Raw genomic sequence first — 18,069 nt, forward strand, 5'->3', positions numbered from 1 at the left:
CGGCTTTGTCTTCAGGGAGTTTTCCCCTTTCCAGGTAGTCGAGGTATGGGGTCATCCAGTTCTGCTCTTCCTCGATCTCCATTATGGTGTTTGCTTTGTCAAAAGCAGGAGTGCTGACGTGTTGTACGTATACCTCATCTGGGAGTTGTTCCAGTTCTTCTTCAGACAGTCTACTGAGCAAATCTGCCTCTTCATTTTCTTCCCGAGGTATTCTTTAGTATTTTACCATGATCCCCTGGCCTCTTAACTCGACCTCTATCGCCTTTAGCCTCGCCAAGTAACTCTGAATGGTTGGGTCCCTTGCCTGATATGCCCCTGTTATTTGACTGATTACTAATTGGGAGTCGCTATTTATCTCGAGGTTGGTTGCCCCTACTTCCGTCGCGATCATCATCCCATTTATTAGGGCTTCATATTCTATTACATTGTTGGTGGCACTGAACTCTAGGCGCAGAGCATAGCAGACTTTGAACCCTTCAAGGCCCTTCAGGGCCTTTCAGCACTATCCCCGCATCGCTGCCCCCAACTCCTGATGCCCCATCCACATATAACTCCCAGCTGAACTCTCGTGGGGGCTGCCTCTCGCCCTCGCCTTCTAATGTCTCCAAGGACATCTCACCCAGCTCTGCTTGTTTTTCATTAAAAGAGCACTTCGCTATAAAGTCAGCGAGAGCTTGAGATTTTATGGTGGTGCGAGGTCGGTATTCTAAGCAGTAAGGGCTAATCTCGATGGACCATGCAAGCATCCGACCTGAAGTTTATGGTCTGTGTAGGATTTTCTTCAACGGCTGGTCTGTCATCACTACTCCTTGATGGCTCTCTAGATAAACCCTGAATTTTCTGACCGCCAACAACAAGGCATACGTTATTTTTTTGATGTTCAAATATCTTGTCTCAGCATCTTTGAGCACTTTACTGACATAGAAAACCGGCTTCTGCTCTCCTTCTTCCACTCTCACCAGTACGGTGCTGACAGCTTGTTCTGAGGCTGATAAGTAGATCAGGAGCTCTTCCCCTTCCAGCGGGCTACTAAGCACATGTGGCGAGCTAAGATAGCATTTGAGCTCTCTAAAAGCCTCTTGACAATCCTCGGTCCATTCGAAATTCGAAACTTTTCTCAACTTCTTAAAGAATGGCAAGCATCTTTCTGCCGACCTCGACATGAAACGATTGAGCGTTGCCACTCTTTCAGTAAGTCTCTGGACGTCTCTCACACAGGTCGGCTCAGGCATTTTCAATATAGCTTCCACCTTCTCTGGATTGGGCTCAATGCCCTTTCCACTCACCATGTATCCCGGGAACTTTTCTCCCCTAATGAAGAAAGCACATTTTGCTGGATTCAGCCTCATTCTGTATCGATCCAGTACCTCGAACACCTCCCCCAAGTCTGTCAAGTGTTACTGGAAAGTTGGGCTTTTTACTACCATGTCGTCCATGTACACTTCGACATTCCTATCGACCTGCTCTTTGAAAATTTTATTCATTAGCCTCTAGTATGTTGCATCAGCATTCTTTAGTCCAAAGGGCATAGCCTTGTAACAATAGGTCCCATCTTCTGTTATGAACGAGGTTTTCTCCTCATCCGACCTGTCCATTGGGATTTGGTGGTAGCCAGACATTGCATCCAGAGACGACATGTAATCAAAACCGGCAGTAGAGTCGACCATTTTATTAATATCGGGGAGGGGGTAACAATCTTTAGGACATGCCTGGTTCAGGTCAGTAAAATCTATACACATCCTATACTTGCCATTGGCTTTTTTCACTAGTACAGGATTCGCTAGCCATTGCGATTACATTACTTCCCTAATAAACCCTACTTCCTCCAGCTTTTGTACCTCCTCCCTAGTGGCCTGCTGCTTCTCTCTTCCCACCACTCTCTTCTTCTGTTTTATCGGCTTGGCTTCTGAGAGGACGTTCAACTTGTGAGTCATCACCTCTGGGTCTATCCCAGGCATGTCAGATGGCTTCCAGGCGAAGCTTGATGCATGCCCTCAGATCAGAGCCATGGCTTTAGTTTTCTACTCTTCAGTCAAGCCAGCATTGAGACTGAAGACCTTATCCGCCTCTGCCTCTGATAAGGGGAAGGTTTTCAGCTCTCCCACTAGCTCCGTTCTAGCTTTTTTTTTCTCGTCTCGGACTTCTGAGTCAAACTTTTCCCTTACCGAGCTCGGCTCCAATACCGTGGCCAGGTATACTGCTCTCGCCTCTTCCTGACTTCCTCTGACTACTCCCACTCCTGCTTCTGTTAGGAACTTCATGGCCAAGTATCTGATACTGGTCACCGCCTCGAAATCGTACAGTACCGGCCTTCCCAATATGGCATTGTAGTTCAAGGGAAGTTTCAATATCAGGAACACTGCGTAGTGAGTTCGCGCCAGAGGTGCTTCCCCGAGGGTTAGAGCCAGTTTCACCTTTCCCTCCATAGGCACCGGGACCCCTCTGATCCCCTTCACCGGGGCCTGATCCCGGACCATCTACTCTTTAGGTATTTTCGTTTGTTGGAAGACCCTGTACGGCAATAGGTTCACCTTGCTTCCATTGTCAACAAGGACCTTCTTGACTCGGTAGTTGTGGATGACGGCTTCGATAACAAGGGCGTCATCGTGCGGCATCTGAATGCCCTGAGCGTCTTTTGAGGAGAAAGAGATGACCGTTGGGGAATGTTCTATTACTTGCATGACCTCGGCACTGCTACCTTCCCCGTCTCGGCCTCTTTTCCTTCCTCTCCTGCTCATTTGACCTCTAGTCCCTCCGACAATCATATTGATGGTTCCACTAGAGCCATCATTCACTGGTCCTACTCTCGTCCTCTTGGGTCTCTCTATTGCAGGGTTCTGCTGAGGCCTTTCTCCCTCCGATTTTTTCACAAAATTCCTGAGATGCCCCCTTTTTATTAGCCTCTCGATTTCGCTGATCAGCTGGTAGCAATTATTGGTGTCTAGCCGTGTATACGATGGTACTGACAGTATTTGTCAGGATCTCTCTGGCTTACTTCGGCTCTCATAGGCTTCGGCCATTGGAGGAATTCCTTTTTTTGGACTGCCATGAGCACTTCGGCTCTGGAGGCGTTGAGTGGGGTCAGGGTCTCTGGAACTCGCGGGGGGAATGGTCTTTGTTCTGGAACCCGAGAGGGGAATGGTCTTTGGTCCCTTCGGTCTCAGGGCTGTCTATAGGTCTCAGGCCTTTTTCTTTGCTTTTTCTCCTGCCTTTCCGGCCTCCTTTCCTCTGGGGCTTTTCCCCTATCTGTTGCTTCTTTGGCGAACCTGCTCGTCATCAAGGCATCATCCTGCCTTATGTACTTTTCTGCCCACTTCATCAGTTCCACTAGCGAGGTAGGGGGTTTCCGGCTTAATGAGCCGAAAAACTCTAGGGAGGTCGTCCTTTTTTGCATGGCTTCTACAGCTCTGCTTTCATCCAGCTCAGGGATCTGCAGGGCCTCCATATTAAAACGGGCTACGTACTACCTCAACGATTCATTTCTCCTCTGCTTGACTGTTTCTAGGGAGCTGGTTTTCCTGTCAGCCGGCACTCCAGCTATGAATAGACTGATGAAGACATTGGCCAAATCCCCAAAACTCCTGATGCTTCCTGCTTCTAGGCTATTGAACCACGCTCGTGCTGGCCCCGTGAGCGTCGTGGGGAATACCTTACACATCAAGGCATTCGATAAGGTCTGCAGCTCCATGAAGGTTTTGTAGTTGAGGACGTGCTCCCTTGGGTTTCCAGCTCCGTCATATGCCGCCATAGGTGGCATCATGAACTTCTTGGGGATAGTTTCCTGCTGTACCCATCTCGAGAAAGGCGAGGACGCGGGTAAGAGGGCTTGCTTGTGGTCCTTCTCCCCCAACTCAGCTAGGAGCTGTTCTCTCATTTTCTGTAGTTTCTGATCTACATTTTCTTCTTCTTGTATGGGCCTCTTCTCCAGACGATATTCCTCCTCCCATTCTTTATTTTCTGTCCTCCTAGTTATTCTGGCTGAGTAACTCTCCGCCTCATCATTTTCTATCAGCTCCCTTTCCCTCCTTCCATGGGTTCTAGCCTCCGGCTCTTTGTCTCCACCCGCCCTTCTACTTCTTTCTCCAGTTTCTTTGATGTTTGCTTGGAGGTGGTTAAAGGTAGGCTGGGGTTCGTTGGTTCGGGGCTCTTCTATCACAGGTGACACATTCACTCGGGTATTGAGGCCTCTTTGCTGTATTATCTGCCCTAATCAATGGGCGGTGTTTTGTAGTTGAAGGGCCATGGCTTGGAGGTCCTGGTTGGATAGGGTGGTTCCGGGCACATTCCCTGCTAAGCTCGGCGAGGGATTGAAAGGGATTGGTGGTTGGTTGTTGGGGGTTGTGGGGCTGGAGAAAGAGAACTGTTGCCCCTCCTGGGCAGAGCTCAGGTCATTGAAGGCATTAGCAATGTTGTTTTCGTTATGGTTAGCCATTGTGGATCTCAGTGGATTTTGTAAGAGTGGAACTCCGGCGATGAAAAGATCTCCTTCGTTCCCACAAATGGCGCCAATTGATGATCTGAGATCCAGAAAAAAGGGTTTACAATAGTTGGGTAAGCTTGGTCCGAGGGGAGGGTGCTTCTCTCCCTTTATTCTTTTCCTTTTGTCCGCTAGTGACGCATAACGGCCTTGCTATTATTGGACCACTTGTCTCTGCCATACGGATTCGTACGTACAGGAATGGCAGTCGCCTGCTCCATGCTAAACGGCCATTTAATTCCCTCCTAGCACGCGTGTAAGCAATTCTGCTGGGTGTACGGGCCGGTTATCCCTCATCACACTAGGCCTCAAAACTGAGATGGGTGTGAGAAGACTGAGACCCACGGGAGGCCCGACCTCGAGGTCGGGTGGTCCAGGCCGGCTTGTTGAAGACGCCTTTCAACCATTGGGTTAAGTTTGCGATCATGGGCTGGGCCTTGTATCGAGGTGGTGAAGCCCAGCAGTCATCAAAGGGAAAAATATTAAAAGTACATGCGCAACATTACAATCGTAGCTACAATCCTCATATCGCTCGTAGACAAAAGGATAGCAGAAATAGAGGGACAGTACAGGAACTCTTCAAGCCTGAGATGGCAACTCGGTACAATTTTCACTTATAATCAACTAGTCACTCACTCCTAAATAGTCCTAAAAACAAAATGACTTATGACAAAAGATCAATGTGTCTTAAATGATACATCCTCCAAAAAAATAAATAAAAGAGAATTATAAATAACTGACTCTATCCTTAACTTACTATTAATTTATATTAATTTTATTTAATATTATTTTCAAGATATTTTAATATTTAAAAATGGCAATTTTGATCCCTAAAACGTTAGGCCTCTGACACCTCAAGCTCGCATTGCTAATATTTTCACAGTGGGTATACCCCACTAATTTATCAATGTGATATAAGTTAAAAATTATAATATTTTTTTTTTGTTAAAGATAGAAATTTCATTTTCCATTGTCATGGCAAAAAATTAAAAACTATAATTTCATCTTTAAATATATATCAATAACTTTTTTATCGAGAATATAAATATTTTAATGGAGGTAAAAGGTGAATTATTTACAATATATTTTAAAAACATAACTTAGCTTTTAGAATAAAATGTTTTTTTCTCCCTTCTTATATCCTCTTTTTACTCAGCTTTTGTTTAGAAATAATCTTTTTCAATATTTGAAAAGCTTAAATTTATATTTATGAGTTCCTGAGATTTTTAAAATAAAACTTGTTAGAAATTCTGAAAAAACTCCATTTTCAATTCATCAAATTAATTTTCTCTTTATAAAGTAAAATTGAGAAGGATTTCTCATTAAAATATTTAAATATTTTTCTTTCCGGACAATAAAAATTATAATAGTTTAAAAATTGTAAAAACGTTTGATATTACATGACAATCGTTCAAAGTTACAATAAGTTGTCAATACAAAACAAGAGTTACGTGACAAAGAATTTAATAAGTGGGTAACGCAATCCTACCTAAAGAAAAGAAGACCGGAACACTTTAATACTCGATTCATTATCAAGACTTGCCCTCCTCTAGATAGGACGAGTCTTGACATAAGGTTATCATTAGCAAATATAATCCAGCGAGCTCCCATTACATCTGTAATCATGAAATTCCCGATCAGTTAATCTGGCATGATCCCTTATCAGATTAACCGGTCACATCATCGTCAATTCATCATGAAATACTATATTTATCTCTATTTTCTTATATTATAAAAGGACAACGATAAGTGATGACCGCTGGGCTTCTCCACCCCATCATAAGGCCGGGCCGACAGTAGCAGCCCACGACCTGAAGGCTCCTAAACCCTCGAACAAGCCAGGCCCAACCCGTTCCTCCTCCAGACTGGATCTCTATTTAAGTCATTTGATCAGACCGGCCCAGCCCAGTTCAGCCTTAAAGTCAGACCTTCCTAGGTTCCGGTCCTTTTTCCTCAAACCCGGGCACAGGAAGAAATGATTGCGGGACCAGTCATTTCGCAGCCCTGTCCACTCACGTGCCGAAGGGAATTAAATGCTAGCCGGTCACCTATACGTACGAACCTGCAACAAGAGGTAGGTGGTCCTATAGCGGGATGGCCATCTCGCGTGGGAAGAGGAAAGAGTATAAAAGGGAGAAAATACCCTCCTCTAGGGCCAAGTTTTTCTTAAGTTCACAAACCCATTGTAAAACCCTATTTTCTGGATCTCAGATCATCAATTGGCGTCGTCTGTGGGGACGAAGGAGATCTTTTCATCACCGGAGTTCCACTCTAAATAAACCCACTGAGATCCACGATAACTAATCACAATGAAAACAACAATCTTAACACTCCCAATGACCTGAGCTCCACCCAAGAGGGGCAACAGTTTTCTTTCTCCAGTCCTACAACTCCAAACAACCAAATACCAATCCCCTTCAACCCCTCGCTAAGCTTGGCGAGAAACATGCCCGGAGCCGCTCTATCCAACCAGGACCTTCAAACCATGGCCCTCCAACTACAAAATACCGCTCACTAGTTGGGGCAAATGATGCAACAAAGGGGCCATAACACCCCGGTGAATGTGTCGCCAGTGATAGAAGAACCTAGAACCAATGAACCTCGCCAACCTACCCTCAATCCCCCTTAAACAACCAGTCGAGAAACAGGAGAGAGAAGCAGGAGAGCTGGCAGAGAAGTAGAGCCAGAAGCAAGGGTTCACGGAAGGAGGGCGAGGGAGTTGATCGAGAATGATGAAGTCGATAGTTATTCCGCTGGAACAACTAGAAGGATGGGGAGCGAGACATGGGAGGAGGAGTGCCGCCAGGAGAAGAAACCCAGGCAGGAAGCGGAGAATGTAGACCAAAAGCTGCAAAAGATGAGAGACCAGCTTTTGGCCGAGTTAGGAGCGAAGGACCCCAGCCAAACTCTTCTACCTACCTCTTCACCCTTCTCAAAGTGGGTGCAGCAGGAGACCGTCCCAAAGAAATTTATGATGCCGCCCATGGCCGCATATGATGGAGCTGGGAACCCCCGGGAGCACGTCTTGAACTACAAGACCTTCATGGAGCTACAGACTTTGTCAGATGCCTTGATGTGCAAGGTATTCCAAACAACGCTCTCGGGGCCAGCACGAGCATGGTTTAACAGCCTTGAGACCGGAAGCATTACAAGCTTTGGAGATCTGGCCACTCGCTTCATCAGCCGGTTCATAGCCGGGGTGCCAGCAGAGAGAAAAACCAGTTACTTGGAGACGGTCAAGCAGAGGAAGGATGAATCGGTGAGGGAGTACGTGGCCCGTTTCAACACAGAGGCCCTACAGATCCCCGAGCTGGATGAGAGCCAGGCGGTAGAGGCCATGCAGAAAGGGACGACCTTGCCCGAGTTCTTTGGCTCGTTGAGCAGGAAACCCCCGACCTCACTGGCAGAGCTCATGAGGAGGGCGGAGAAATACATAAGGTAGGATGATGCCTTAATGACAAGCAGGTTTGCCAAAGGGGCAGAAGACCGAGGAAAAGCTCCCGAAGAAAAGAGGTCGGAGAGGTAGGAGAGGCAGGAGAAGAAGCAAGGCAGAAGGCCTGAGCCTTACAAACAACCTTGGGAACGAAGAGACCAAAGATCCCACCCTCCGAGGGTCCCAGAACAGAAATTGCTCCCTCCGTGGATTCCGGAGAGTCTGACCCCGCTCAACGCCTCCCGAGCTGAGGTGCTCATGGTAGTACAGGACAAGGAGTTCCTTCAATGGCCTAGACCTATGAAAGCTGAAGCAAGCCAGCGAGATCCTGACAAATATTGTTAGTATCATCGTACACACGGCCATGACACCAACAACTGCTACCAGCTGATTGCCGAGATCGAAAGGCTGATAAAAAGGGGACACCTCAGAAACTTCATGAAAAAGCCGGAGGGACAGAGGCCCCAGCCTAACCCAGCAGCCCAAGCACCAAGAAGAGTAGGACCCGGGCCAGTGAATGACGGGTCCAGTGGAACTGACGCGGAACCCTATGGCACTTAGTCCTCAAACCCCGTCGCACCTCTGATATAGATTCCAAGAACGTGGATAAACCACCCTCTATAGCACCCTAAGCTTAGCGAAGCTAGAACACTAATAACGGAAGGATTTTGTAGAACGGATCAGAAGAACGCCACAATCGAAATTGATAAGTTGGTCTGATTCGTGATGCAATCAATGAAAGAAGCAAACTCTCACTCTCTCAAAGAAGGCCGAAATTTGCATAAAGCAAATCTGAATTAAATTTGTCAAAAACAAAAGAAGTGTCTGATATAAGAATTTAAGGCCTTATTTATAGTGTAAGGCAAAAACCTAAACCTAGTTGGAAAAGGAAAACAAATACTAAGTCAGAATTCCTATCCCAACAGGGAAACAAGCTAAAATAACAAAATAACTGCCAAGTCTTTAAAAACCACCCACATTCTCGTATGCCTCAATAGTTCCAGCAGAAACCACAACCTCAGGGACGAAACCACAACCTGCTTATGGTTCGGGCTGATTCTCCACTATCTTCCTCCATGATGTGCTCCAAAATTAACTTCCACAAAACACAAAAGTATCTTCGGCTAACTGAATGTCGCGAGCGCGACTTTGATAATGGTAGCGAGCGCTACAAATCTTCAATTTGCTTCTGCTTCATCCATGCATACACCCAGCAACGTAATCAGCTTCGAATGACCTTCAAGTTCCTTCTCGCACTTATCCCTAGCAATTTCAGTCATCTCTCTTGTAATAAATTCTTGAATATGCAATCCAAGAGTAACGCCGTACTTCCTTGCTTTATTCCTTGTCAATGGTCCTTGTTGTAGCTCCAAGGGATCCTTGCCTTGCTTCCCATGCTGGTTCACATCATTCTCCCCTTCTTTAAAAAGATTTGTCCTCAAATCTGCATCGTCATAAGGAGACAAATCAGAAACATTAAAAGTGGCACTAACACCATACTCACCAGGCAAGTCAATCTTATAAGCATTGTCATTGATCTTCTCCAAGACTTGAAATGGACCATCACCACGCGCATCCAGCTTATTCTTCCTTTGATTTGGAAACCTCTCCTTGCGAAAATGCACCCAAACCCACTCTCCAGGAGCAAACACCATCTTCTTGCGACCCCTATTCGCAATATCAGCATACGTCTTGGTCTTTTTCTCCATGTTAGCTCGTGCTTTCTGATGCAAAGCTTTCACCAAGTCAGCTTTCTTCTCTCCATCTAAACTTACAAGTTCATTAGAAGGTAATGGCAAAAGATCAAGAACAGTTAGTGGATTAAAGCCATAAACTAGCTCAAATGGCGAATAACCTGTAGAAGAATGAATAGAACGATTATAAGCAAATTCAATAAAAGGTAAACAATCTTCCCAAGTAGCCAAATTCTTACCCACTATAGATCGCAATAACATACCAAGAGTACGATTCACAACTTCAGTTTGCCCATCTGTTTGTGGATGACAAGTAGTAGAGAATAAAAGCTTAGTTCCTAGTCTACTCCACAAAACACGCCAAAAATGGGACAAGAACTTTGTATCCCTATCAGAAACAATAGTCCGAGGCACTCCATGTAAGCGCACAACATTGCGAAAGAACAAATCAGCAACAACTTTCGCATCATCAGCTTTATGACATGCAATGAAATGTGCCATCTTACTAAACCTATCAACCACCACAAAAATACTATCTCTACCTCTCTTAGTTCTAGGCAAACCAAGCACAAAATCCATGCTAATATCAATCCAAGGAGAACTAGGTACAGGCAATGGCATATAAAGACCATGAGGCATAGACTTAGATTTCGCCTGTCTACATGCAATACAAGCAGAACATAACTTCCCAACATCCTTACGCATAGATGGCCAATAAAAATGCTCAAGCAGAATATCATAAGTCTTAGACACACCAAAATGCCCCATTAAACCACCACAATGAGATTCCAAAACAAGCAATTCACGCATGGAACATCTGGGCACACATAATTTATTTCCCTTAAATAAATATCCCTCATGCCTATAAAATGAATTAAAAGCTCCTTGTTCACATGCAACATAAACATTGCCAAAATCAACATCACCAACATACAAGTTCTTAATATACTCAAATCCAAGCAACTTAGAACTCAAAACAGAAAGTAATGTATATCTCCTAGACAACGCATCAGCAACAACGTTATCTTTACCTTGCTTGTACTTAATCACATATGGAAATCTCTCAATTCGTTCGATCCACTTACCATGCCGTTTGTTCAACTTACCTTGGCCCTTCAAATACTTGAGGGATTCATGGTCAGTATAAATCACGAACTCCTTTGGCAGCAAGTAATGCTCCCACACGTCCAACGCCCTCACCAAAGCATGTAACTCCTTGTCATATGTAGAATAACTCAGTTGTGCACCATTGAGTTTTTCACTAAAATATGCTATTGGCTTCTTCTCTTGCATCAGCACAGCCCCAATACCTACACCAGAAGCATCACATTCAATCTCAAAAATTGAATCAAAATTAGGCAAAGCTAAGACAGGTGCAGATGTCAACTTCCCTTTCAAATTCTCAAACGCCTTTTGCTGCTCTTCTCCCCACTGAAATCCAACCTCCTTTTTGATAATGCTAGTGAGTGGTGCTGCAATGGTAGAAAAATCCTTCACGAATCTTCTATAGAAACTTGCTAGCCCATGGAAGCTCCTCACTTCAGTCACGTTCTTAGGAACAGGCCATTCCTCTATAGCTTTCACTTTCTCTTCATCAACTTCTAATCCCTGTGCACTCACAACAAAGCCAAGAAAAACAAGCCTATCCATGCAAAATGTGCATTTCTTAAGCTTGGCATATAAGTTTTCTGTTCTCAAAGCTTCCAACACTATCCTAACATGCTCTAAATGCTCATCTAATGTCTTACTATAGATCAGAATGTCATCAAAATAAACAACAACAAATCTGCCCAAATAAGCTCTCAAAACATGGTTCATTAATCTCATAAATGTACTCGGTGCATTAGACAACCCAAAAGGCATTACTAACCACTCATATAGGCCATATTTTGTTTTAAAAGCTGTTTTCCACTCATCCCCAGGTTTCATACGAATTTGATGATATCCACTCATAAGATCAATTTTAGTAAAATACCTTGCACCATGTAACTCGTCCAACATGTCGTCAAGTCGTGGAATGGGATGTCGATACTTCACCGTGATCTTATTTACAGCCCTACAATCGACACACATCCTCCACGTGCCATCTTTCTTTGGTACCAGCAAAACAGGAACGGCACAAGGGCTTAAGCTCTCTCTAATCAAGCCTTTCTCCAACAGCTCCTCCACTTGTCGTTGCATCTCCTTGGTCTCCATTGGGTTACTTCGATATGCTGGTCTATTTGGAATCGTCGAACCAGGTATGAAGTCGATTTGGTGTTCAACTCCCCTTAATGGCGGTAAACCACTAGGCAGCTCCTCTGGAAACACATCTTGAAAATCCTGCAACATAGACACAAAACTAGAAGGCAAATGGTCAAGTGAAACATCAACATTAGTAAACAAAGTTTCTTTATATCTAATGAGTAATAACGGCTGCTCGTTAGATATTGCAAATTTAAGCTCTCTTGGTTTCGCATAAAAAGTTTGTTTCACCTTTCCTTGGTTTTCTCTCACCAATGGGCCATTTATTTGATTATTTTCTTTTCTGGCCTCCTTTCCCAATTTCTTCTCACATTCACTCTCCTTATCATGTTCTCTCGCACTTCCCTTAATTTTTAAAGTAGCACCCCTTTTGGTCGAATCTTGCTTTGCTTTTTCATGCATCTTCCGATGATCTTCATACACCTCCAACGGTGACAAGGGTACAAGAGTAACCAGCTTTCCTTCATAGGTAAATGTGTACCTATTTGAATACCCATCATGCTGCGCCTTCCTATCAAATTGCCATGGTCTTCCTAACAACATATGGCCAGCTTGCATAGGAACTACATCACACAACACTCCATCTTTATACCAGCCTATAGAGAATGGTATCTTCACTTGTTTAGTAACCTTCACCTCTCCACTATCATTAAACCATTGCAGTCTATATGGATGTGGATGTTTTAAACAAGTCAATTTCAGCTTCTCCACCATTGTCTCACTTGCAGCATTGGTGCAACTACCACTGTCAATGATGAGCATACAAACTTTACCCTCAACTAAACATCTAGTATAAAATATGTTATCTCGTTGCTCTAGACCTTCTTCTTTCACTTGCATATTCAAAGCACGCCTAGCAACTAACATATCACCACGTTCAGCAACCAACGCATTCTCAACTTCTTCTTCACACTCATCAACATCATCAAGCATATCATTCATATCATTATTATCACCATCACTATGGTCAGAATCAGAAACTAAACCCCCATCATCAGTAGCAATCATAACTCTCCTATTTGGACATTGAGATGCAATATGCCCATTTCCTAAACATTTGAAACACTTAATATTTCTACTAGGAGTAGTATTAGGAATACCTGACTGCTGCTTATTTGAACCTCCATTCATCCCTTTTCCACTTGTAGGTGGAGGATTGCTCCTTTGGAAGGAATTCTTGAAATCTCCACCTTTTGAGGGAAAATCATTTGAAGACCCCTTAAAGGTTGAACTACTTCCTCCCACATTCTGGAACTTCCCATATTTGGTGGAGCTCTTGTTCTTGATTTTCCTTTCAATCTTCATGGCCTTCTCAACTAACTCTTCCATGGAATTGTAATCATACATTTCCAGCTCACTTGCAATGTTGGAATTTAGACCTCCCAGAAATCTGGACATTAGCCTGTGTTCATCCTCCTCAATGTCAGCCCTGGCCATGGTCATCTCCATCTCCTTGTGGTATTCTTCAACACTCTTACCACCTTGGACCAGTCTTGCCAACCTATTATACAAATCCCTATAGTAATGAGAAGGAACAAACCTTATTCTCATTAAGTCTTTCAAGGCCTCCCACTCCGGCACGGGTCGCAATCCTTTTCCTCTTCTACTAGACTTGAGTTGATCCCACCAGAATGTAGCATATCCCCTAAATTCCACGGCTGCGATATGGGACTTCTTTTCTTCTGAGTAATTATGACACTCAAAAATTTGTTCCACCTTTCGCTCCCATTCAATGTATTCTTCCGCATTGTTATTCCCTTTAAATTCGGGTACCTTCATCTTGATGGAACTAAGGTCATTGTCAGTCACAATTTGGTAGTTTTCAGCCACCTCTTCCTGATCACCTCGACCTCCTCTTGCTGCTCTCCTAATGACCTCCTCTTCGCCTCCCCTTGGTAAGATTCGTTGTGGTAATCTCACTGGGGGTGCGGGCTGTTGTACCCTCTCCCTCATCATTAGATTCATGTTCTCTTGTAGGGTGGCCATCATTCTTGCCATCTCTTCCATCTTCTCATTACTTTGCTGCATATATGTCTCAAAATTGCTAGAAATTGAAGCAACATCTTTACCATTCCCACTAGTCATGACCACAACAGAGAAACTCACAAGAAACAATTAGTAACTGAAAGAAAGAATTCACAAGTGTTTCGCTCTTACCTCACTATTGCCGATTCTTCGATTGCACTTCAGAACCAAGGTTCACTCACCAATCTGCCAAGTACGTTCAAAAAGGTAGGATCCTAATCCCTAGACACCTAGAAGACAACTTGACAAGTATCCGGAGGCAGCACAAGAACGTTTGCACTACACGATTGAAAACTAAGTATCGAAACAAACAAATGATACTCAGCAATGTAATGGAATTTCAACGCTAGCTCAAAAACAAAATAGAAACAAGAGGCAATAAAATAGACAATTCTGGTCAGAATGTATCAAAACCAACTCGCTCTTGGTAAGCTGATTTATGGACCTAAATCTTCTACCCCAAACGCTGGTTTGAAAACACCCCAAGAATGCTACTATACTATGCAATTTGAAATAAAAGAACAGCAGCCCCTCAATGGTGGAAAAAAAAAATCTGAAGCAAAATTTTCACTTAATTGTAACCCACCTAGAACTGATCCTTAATACTTAAATAGCAAGACTAAAAAAAAAAATTTTTTTTTTTGTTGGAGCAATTTTTTTTTTTTTTTTTTTTTTTTTTTTTTTTTTTTTATCCCCTTGCTTGGGTCTCAAACAACACCACACGAAATTCTTGAGTGTGTATCAAAAAAAATTCACTAACAGATTCAGTTCGAAGGGAAATAATGGCTGCTAAAAGAAACCGAATTGCCAAATAACAAAATAGCAAGCAACACAATGATTTTGGATGGACAATCCAGGACCTAACAATTGGAATCGAATTGAACAGAAACGAATTGAAGACAATGAACCCTAACGAAATTCGAAACTAAGATACCAAAAAAAAACGAAAATATAACACAGCCCTAGAAAGACAGATAGATAAAGATTTACCTGTTGTTGGCTCTGATACCAAATGACGCGGAACCCTATGGCACTTAGTCCTCAAACCCCGTCGCACCTCTGATATAGATTCCAAGAACGTGGATAAACCACCCTCTATAGCACCCTAAGCTTAGCGAAGCTAGAACACTAATAACGGAAGGATTTTGTAGAACGGATCAGAAGAACGCCACAATCGAAATTGATAAGTTGGTCTGATTCGTGATGCAATCAATGAAAGAAGCAAACTCTCACTCTCTCAAAGAAGGCCGAAATTTGCATAAAGCAAATCTGAATTAAATTTGTCAAAAACAAAAGAAGTGTCTGATATAAGAATTTAAGGCCTTATTTATAGTGTAAGGCAAAAACCTAAACCTAGTTGGAAAAGGAAAACAAATACTAAGTCAGAATTCCTATCCCAACAGGGAAACAAGCTAAAATAACAAAATAACTGCCAAGTCTTTAAAAACCACCCACATTCTCGTATGCCTCAATAGTTCCAGCAGAAACCACAACCTCAGGGACGAAACCACAACCTGCTTATGGTTCGGGCTGATTCTCCACTATCTTCCTCCATGATGTGCTCCAAAATTAACTTCCACAAAACACAAAAGTATCTTCGGCTAACTGAATGTCGCGAGCGCGACTTTGATAATGGTAGCGAGCGCTACAAATCTTCAATTTGCTTCTGCTTCATCCATGCATACACCCAGCAACGTAATCAGCTTCGAATGACCTTCAAGTTCCTTCTCGCACTTATCCCTAGCAATTTCAGTCATCTCTCTTGTAATAAATTCTTGAATATGCAATCCAAGAGTAACGCCGTACTTCCTTGCTTTATTCCTTGTCAATGGTCCTTGTTGTAGCTCCAAGGGATCCTTGCCTTGCTTCCCATGCTGGTTCACATCAGGAACCATCAACATGATTATCGGGGGCACAGGAGATCGGATGAGCCGAAGGGGTAAGAAGAGAAGTCGAGAGGGGGAGAGCAGCAATACCGAGGTCATGCAAGTCGTCGAGCACTCTTCAGTGGTCATCACATTCTCTCCGGAGGATGCTCAGGGTGTCCAGATGCCCCATGATGACGCCCTCGTCATTGAAGCCGTCATTCACAACTACCGAATTAAGAAGATCTTAGTGGATGACGGGAGCAAGGTGAACCTGTTGCCCTATCGGGTTTTCCAGCAAATGGGAATCCCCGAGGAGTAGTTAGTCCGGGATCATGCACCAGTCAAGGGGATCGGAGGGGTACCAGTGCCCGTGGAAGGGAAGGTGAAGCTGGCTCTCACTTTAGGCGAAGCACCAAGAACTCGCACTCATTATGCGGTGTTCTTGGTGGTAAAACTCCCACTAAGCTACAACGCGATATTGGGAAGACCTGCATTATTTGATTTCGAAGCCGTAACCAGTATTAGATATCTGGCGATGAAATTCCCAACAGAGGCAAGAGTGGGAGTAGTACGGGAAAGCCAGGAAGAAGCGAGAGCAGTGTACTTGGCCACAGTGGCAGAATCGAGCTCGGCAGGGGAGAAGTTAGACTCAGAACTGCTAGAGGTCAGGGACGAGAAGAAAGAGGCCAGGATGGAGTCGGTGGGGGAACTGGAGACTTTTCCCTTATCAGAAGCAGAAACAGACAAAGTCTTCAGTCTCAACGCCGGCCTCATTGAAGAACAAAAAATCGAGGTCATGGCCCTGATCCGAGGTCACGCGTCAAGCTTTGCCTGGAAGCCTGTTGACATGCCCGGGATTGACCCTGGAGTAATGACGCACAAGCTGAATGTCCTCCCGGAAGCCAAACCGGTGAAGCAGAAGAAGAGGGTAGTAGGAAGGGAGAAGCAACATGCCACTAGGGAGGAGGTCCGAAAGTTAGAAGAGGCAGGCTTTATTAGGGAAGTCATGTACCCGTAGTGGTTAGCAAATCCTGTATTAGTCAAAAAAGCCAATGGCAAATATAGGATGTGCATAGATTTTACTGACCTGAATCAGGCCTGTCCTAAAGATTGTTATCCCCTCCCTGATATTAATAAAATGGTTGACTCTACGGCCAGTTTCGATTACATGTCTTCTTTGGATGCTATGTCTGGCTATCATCAAATCCCAATGGACAGGTCGGACGAAGAAAAGACCTCGTTCATAATAGAAGATGGGACCTACTGCTATAAAGCCATGCCCTTCGAGCTGAAAAACGCCGGGGCAACATACCGGAGACTGATGAACAAAATCTTCAAAAATCAAATCGGCAGAAATGTAGAAGTGTATATGGATGATATGGTGGTCAAAAGCCCAACCTTCAAACAACACATGGCAGATCTGAGGGAGGTATTCGAGGTGCTCGAACAGTACAGAATGAGGCTGAACCCAGCGAAATGTGCTTTCTTCATCAGGGGAGGAAAGTTCCTGGGATACATGGTGAGTGGAAAAGGCATTGAGCCCAACCCGGAGAAAGTAGAAGCTATCCTAAATATGCCAGAGCCTACTTGCGTGAGGGATGTCCAGAGACTGACTGGGAGAGTAGTGGCGTTAAATCGCTTTATGTCAAGGTTGGCAGAGAAATGCTTGCCATTCTTCAAGAAGTTGAGGAAAGTGCCTAACTTCGAATGGACAGAAGACTGCCAAAAAGCCTTCAAAGAGCTCAAGAGTTATCTTAGCTCGCCTCATGTACTCAGCAGTCTGGTGGAAGGAGAAGAGCTCCTGATCTATTTGTCAGCCTCAGAACAAGCCGTCAGTGCTGTGCTGGTTAGGGTGGAAGAAGGGGAGCAAAATCCCGTCTTCTATGTCAGCAAGGTGCTTAAAGATGCCGAGACCAAATACTTGAACATCGAGAAGACTGCATATGCTCTGTTGCTAGCCGTTCGGAAGTTCAGGGTCTATCTGGAAAGCCACCAGGGAGTGGTAATGACAGACCTGCCTCTAAAGAAGATCCTTCACAGACCAGAAATGTCAGGTTGGATGCTGGCTTGGTCCATTGAGATTAGCCCTTACTGTCTAGAGTACCGACCTCGGACCGCTATCAAATCTCAGGCCCTAGCTGATTTCATAGCAGAGTGCACCTTCAATGAAGAACAAAAGGGGCCGAGTAAGCCAGCTTCTGAAGCATCGGGAGAGGAAACAGAGGAGCAGCCCTCTTAGATATTCGACTGGAAACTATACGTGGATGGGGCGTCAGGCGTTGGGGGCAGTGGAGCCAGCATAATGCTGAAAGGCCCTAACGAGTTTAA

The sequence above is a fragment of the Manihot esculenta genome, chromosome 3, assembly GCF_001659605.2.
Source record: "Manihot esculenta cultivar AM560-2 chromosome 3, M.esculenta_v8, whole genome shotgun sequence".
In the NCBI taxonomy this organism is placed as follows: Eukaryota; Viridiplantae; Streptophyta; class Magnoliopsida; order Malpighiales; family Euphorbiaceae; genus Manihot; species Manihot esculenta.